Here is a 6,228-nt window from a genome sequence, read left to right as displayed (position 1 = left end):
TGTGATCTTTTGTAAGATGAGGGCCCCTGAGAACTGCTTCTAAGGCTTGAGTGCTTTCTTGAGTTTGTCTCTTGAGCTTTCTGTACACCTATTCTGGTAGTGACCTCATTGTACCCGAGGATTGAGTCTGTTCTCTGTGCTCACCTGGTGAAAGACTCTGTCACTCATTACAGTACTTCTATCTCTGGAGACGTGGATTGAGCATTGGAGCAGAAGGGAATGATCCAATGATTCCATCCGTCCTTTGCTCCACCTTCTCTCCAAAAGTCTACTGGATTATGCCTTTGCTTATTAAGCATATTTTGAACCGTACCTGCCAACCACTGTGACTCACAGTCTCACAGTCTGGCTACCCTTTACAGAGTCTGTTCTGCTACCAGACTGTTTCCTCTTCTCAGTTTTTCTACTCCCAAAGCCTGTCTTCCCCAGCCACAAGTCGAGCCTTTGCCAACCTTTTAGGTTCATGTTGCTTGCTAAGGTCTCAGCATGTGACAGACCATCTAGATGGATTGACTATGTGTCTGTGCGTTTCTCTCCCTGCACTGAAGTTTTAGTCTGTGCACCAGCAGTGACCAAAATATCCCAAAAGGTCCCAAGTCCAAAGAATAGAATTATATTCCAGGAGACATTGCCATGTGAGGGTAACTTATACTTAGAGAGGGCATGGTAGAGTTGAACCTTGACTTTGGGTCCTTTGATTTGGCATGGAATGGGATTGCCCTGCAGATGGGAAGTTGAGAAATGGAGCCATGCTGCAACATCTTTGGGCTCATTGTCTTAGTTAGGGTTTTACTGCTGTGAATAGACACCATGACCAAGGCAAGTCTTATAAGGACAACATTTAGTTGGGGTTGGCTTACAAGTTCAGAGGTTCAGTCCAGTATCATCAAGGTGGGAACATGGCAACATCCAGGCAGGCACGGTACAGGAGGAGCTGAGAGTTCTACATCTATATTTGAAGGCTGCTAGCAGAAGACTGGCTCTCAGACAGCTAGGACAAGAGTATTAAAGCCTACATTCACAAGGCCACACACCTCTCAACAGTGCCACTCCCTGGGCCAATCAAATACAAACCATCATACTCATGAGTGACCAAGGATAGGAGGAACAGTGGTCTGAACTGATGCAGAGATCCTGTGGAAACCAACCTAAAGGGAAGTGGTTGAGCAGTGGTCAGTCCCAGGAGGTATTTGGTGACTGAATTCTCCATTTTTGAGTGATGGAATCTATGTTTCTTGTTTAGAGTCCTTGAATTTTAGTGAATGGTCAATATGGAGAGAGATGGAATTGCTTTCTATGTTTTAGAGAGAGGCAGACATGAACTGGCAACTTTGACACATCGGTGGCAAGTACATGTTTCCAATTACTCACCCTAACCCCCACCTTTGGCCTAGTGAGAGGCCCTTTCACTGCGTCAGAACAAAGGTCAGCCCCCTGACCCATCACTCCAAGGCCTTTTGGCTGACTGGGGTGGGGGTGGGGGATGAGGGAGGGGTGTGTGTGCCAATTAGGTCCCGTTGTGAGAAAGGTGGGAGGGAAGTTTTCTCCCAATTCACTGACCCTTGAAGGAACTTCATCACTTTTGTTTTGAGGCTGTGTGTGTGGCGGAGGAGGCAAAGCGCTCTTCCTTCTTCTGTCCACAGCCAGCCCCGGTACAGCCACTGTCCTTGGCTTCATATCCTAAGGATAGGTAGTCCTTTAATGCCTCCCCTACGTATCTCCATCTGTAATTTCACTAAGTAGACGTCCGGATGTGATGAAGACAAATGAACTATGCACACTAGCTACTGTCACAATGTCTGCTTAGTTTTAGAAATCACGTTTACATTGGTAAGGCAAGGCAGATATCAGCTCCACTGCCCACCACCCCTTGCCGGCTCCTCCCCTTCTTCTCTGTGTGGAACACAATGAACTAATTCCATAAGAAGCAATTCAGAGAAATGTGAAAATGTAATTTACCGGGGTTCAGCCGGGACTCCCATCTTGCTCTAAATCCAACAAGTTGGCCACATGTTAAGGGCCCCAGTGTACCCTAAAATATATTCATTCATTCCCAGACATTAAAATCCATGTGCTTAAAAGCAACCACAACAAAAATACCAGCTGCCCTTTGAAAGCAAGGGCGTTGGGAAATGAATGGAATCGCATGCTTCTGTTCTGTGTTCAAGAGCTTCGATGGCTACTGTGTTACATCAGGTATGTAATGAAAGACAATGGATGAGGGATCTAAATAGAAGAGGGGTGCTTGAGTAACTGTAGTTTTTATGTTCAGGGGAGCCCGAGAGAGAAAAGCTGCATTGTACCTCGGATTAATGGAGCTGCAGGGTTGCATTAATGACAGCTTTGCTTTTTAGCAAAAAGGAAGATAGTTAGGGCAGTCAAAGAGAACATGGCTAGAGTGTGCTCTGCTAATTGGAAATGTATATTATCTTGAGGCGATGTGTGTGCCGGGGAGGGGGCACGGAGGATGTGAGGGGGAGGCGCAGTAAGAGGGCTGCAAGAGAGACTGGACCCAGGATGCCCCGGATTGGGCCCTACCAGCAGGGCAGTTAAAGGGTCTTTTCTTGTTGATAGGAACGGCCAGTGCCTGGACCCCACCCTCCCCCACTCCCTTTTAATTCAATGGCTACGTGGGGGCTTCTTTGATGGAGGCTTTGAAGTCGGTGGCTTTGAGATTACTCTTCCTCTGTGACCTTGACCACCAGCCATGAGGTTAGTAGGGAAGGGGAGGGGAGGAGGAAGGCTCTGGAGCTGGAAAAAGAGAAGGAAGGAGAGGGGAGGGACGGCATTTCTGCGGCATTCCAGGACTTTTCTGATCGCTCGGCAAAGTTGAAATATGATTGCAGCCTTTGCACCGGGAAGGAAAGAAACCATTTAAATGAAAAATTAGCTGCCTTAGCGGGTCAAGCACATAGTTACATTAATGTCGTGTAGAACAATAAATCACCTTCGATCTCCAATTGAAAAAATGCTAATTTAGCTCAGCGATTCACTGATTGTACTTTGCTCCGATAGAAATCTTTTATTTAATGCGAAGCCGTGATTTGACAGCCTCCTCTAATGGTGCTCGCAGCCTCTCAGCATCTCAGTGGAATTCTGATCATGGTTTTAATATTCCGTGCAGCTCTGCCCCCTCTGATTTCACGCTCACACATTAACGAGAGCTGACACTGGAGATTAGACGCAGACAGCTGGAATGCCAGGGCTTTGTTGCGGCATGGACTGCAGCCAACGTCGTTCAACCACAGCCAAGAGGGACCTGGGAAAGTCTTCTTAAGAAGGAGGGAAAGGCAGGGTGCGGGGCTGGAGGGAGGGTGGGAGCGGGGGATGGGAACCCAAAGAAAGGCAAGGTACTTTCTGAAGGGCACAGGATAATGGAGATTTTCGGGGAGCCCTTTCCTCGTGGAAATTCACATTTGAAGCGGTTCTGGTGTGTGTTAGAGGAAGTAGGTCATTACGGGGAAATCCCCGACTGGTTCAGTATTTTTCTTTAAACTCCTCTGAAATTACAATGGAAGGCTGCGAACTGAGAATGGAAATGGCTCCCAGTCTCAGCCAGCGGCTGGTCTGAGAAACAATGGTGATTAGGAACAGGGCTGCTTACATAAGGAAATGTGTTCGCCCTTCGCCTTGAAAAAAAAAATCACTTAGCTCCAGGTGAATAAGTGGGGGAATAGAACTAGATCTACGAGCCCGGGCTGCCTGCAGACTAGTGACTACCTCGGCCAGAAAGGAACTCTCCTAGTCTAGTTCCCTTGATCCTAAGACAGTGTTTCCTGAGAGCAGAAATCAAATAAAGACCCACAGTTTCATCTACACCAGCAACCAGGACTCAGCCAGTGCAGTACTGCAGAGGGAGGAGAAGGGCACCGCCCTAGTCTGCAGCCCAACTTCTTTCTCCAGGAGAATGACTGAGAATCAAAGTAGCCCCGACTGCACATTAACACCTCGTCCAAAAAAAAAAAAAAAAATCTGCTCCCGGGGGAAAGCAATTGAGTAGAAATAACAAATGTCTTCCTTGCTAACTGTATCATCATTAATAATAATTGTACTTTGCATTTTTATGGGATCCTAGGATTCTTGAGGTCTTTATAAATATGCATGGGGGGGGAGGCTGAAGGAGAGAGATGAATAGAGATAGATGTGCCCATTGAGGTCATCAGGATGGGGTGACTGAGGCCTGCCACCGCCAGGGTTTACCTGGAACTAAAGAACAGCAAACAAGTTGCAAAGCCTCAAGCTGCACCTGGACTGGTGCTTACTCCATAAATAATTCCTCTGCTGACAACGATGACTCACACCCACGAACCTGGCTTTTGGGTGGGGGAGGGTAGAGAAGCTGATCTGCCTAGAGTAACTTGATCTGATTTTTCCCACTTGTACTGTCCTTTGTCCTGGTTGGGCCACTATCACCAATATAGTTTACAAGTCACTGACCATGGAACTAGACAGTACGAGTTGGCACCTACTACACACACACACACACACACACACACACACACACACTCATACACACACACACACACACACACTCACACACACACACACACACATCTACTCATAATTTAAAATGATAGGTCTGTTTCGAAATTAGGAGATCGTACCACAGTGATTAAGGGCCTGTAGCTTATACCACAGCACATAAACCCAAGTCATTAAGAACAAGTCAGATAGAAGTGCTCATGAATCTCACCTCTCCTAATATTATCGCGGCATTAGCAAGGTTCTCAGCTTTTCTAAAGATTTGGGTTTTATTTGTAAAATACAGATTTCGATGAAATAACCCATAGCCGTGTCCTTGACTGGTAGGAGGCACTCAGTAAGGGCCAACTGTTACTGTTCATGTTATTTACATGAGGTTCTCAGAAGCACTCAATAAGGACACACACAGGTGAACATTGTCTAGCAGACTCCTTCGTGCTCACAGTACCTGCTCATTACTGTTAAGTAGCCTGTGAGAAGGAAGCATTCTGAAGCATTGTTCTCACCACTATCTTCTTAATAGATTTACACTTATTCTCAAGATTCTGGAAAAAAAAATCACTCGAAACATCTTTGGAACTATCCTTTAGAATGATGAATGGGGGAGCTGGGGAGTAGCTTGGTTGGTAAAAAGTCTGCCTTGTAACCAAGAATTCATGAATTCAATGCCCAGAACCCATATAAGAAAGCCAGGTGTGGCACAAAATTGTAATCCCCAGGTTGGGGAGACAGAGATAGGCAAATCCCTAAGGATTGTGAGCCAGTCAGCATCACCTGATAAGGGAGCCTCAGGCCAGTAAGTGACCCTATCTCAACTAACAAAGTTGGTAGTGCTTACAAAATGACACTTGAAGCACACACACACACACACACACACACACACACACACGAGTACTTTTGGTATTGTGTCTTAAATATCTTTAATTACATTAATCACATTTTCATCTTCGGAGGATGGGTTTCTCAATGGGAGCTATTAAAAGCTGCCCAGAAGCTATGTCTTGTGACTCTGGTGGGCAATGAAATTGGGAAAACGCTTTTGTCAGAAATACAAATTAGATTTGCTTTTTGTAAACTAAATCTGAACCCAGTTCCAAGAAAGGCTCATTGAGCAAATGTAGCCATTTTAGAATATGCCTATGATTTCCTAAAAAGAGAGTGCATAGAAAGAACTATCATTCCTGATACATCTGCAGGGGGGAGACTGAAGCTCATTATTTCATGATCACAGCTTATAAACAGACTTCCAGGAAGGAGCTTATAGCTCCATGTGGCAGAAAAAGACATGCTCTTAAGTGTTCTAGTTTGCTTTCTGTTACTGTGCTAAACACCATGACCAAAAGCAACTTAGGGAAGGAAAGGGTAATTTTGGCTTCTATTTCTAGGTCACACACAGTCCATAGTGGAGAAAAATCAAGTAAAAAAAAAAAACAAAACAAAAAAACAGAAAACACAGATAAACACTGTTTACAGGCTTGCTCATTGTTTCCTGGTCAACTAGCTTTCTTAAATAGCACAGACCCACTCTCCTAGAGGATGATGCTGCCCACAGTGGGCTGACTCACTCATAGTAATCATCAATCAAAACGATCTCCCACAGTCATTATCCCAGGCCAATCTGATTGAAGCAGTTCTTTGAGTGAGGTTTTGCCTCCCCAGGTGATTCCAGGCCTTCCAGAGTTGATGGCGAAAACCAACCAGAACAAGGAGTTCTTTGCATTTTACTGAAACCTGGGGTTTGCTGTT

General features: G+C 45.5%; 1 long non-coding RNA gene across 1 annotated transcript in view; it reads left to right on the top strand.

The window, feature by feature from the left end:
- The first annotated feature begins 2,502 nt into the window (after positions 1-2,502).
- The window catches only part of LOC120094127 (uncharacterized), a 49,713-nt gene continuing 45,987 nt past the window's right edge, over positions 2,503-6,228 (top strand). The window contains exon 1 of the long non-coding RNA XR_015627203.1: positions 2,503-2,712. This is a non-coding gene — a long non-coding RNA (uncharacterized LOC120094127). The remainder of the gene's footprint in view (positions 2,713-6,228) is intronic.

This window comes from Rattus norvegicus, chromosome 8 (assembly GCF_021556685.1).
Source record: "Rattus norvegicus strain SHRSP/BbbUtx chromosome 8, alternate assembly SHRSP_T2T, whole genome shotgun sequence".
In the NCBI taxonomy this organism is placed as follows: Eukaryota; Metazoa; Chordata; class Mammalia; order Rodentia; family Muridae; genus Rattus; species Rattus norvegicus.
This window is presented reverse-complemented; position numbering and strand designations above follow the sequence as displayed.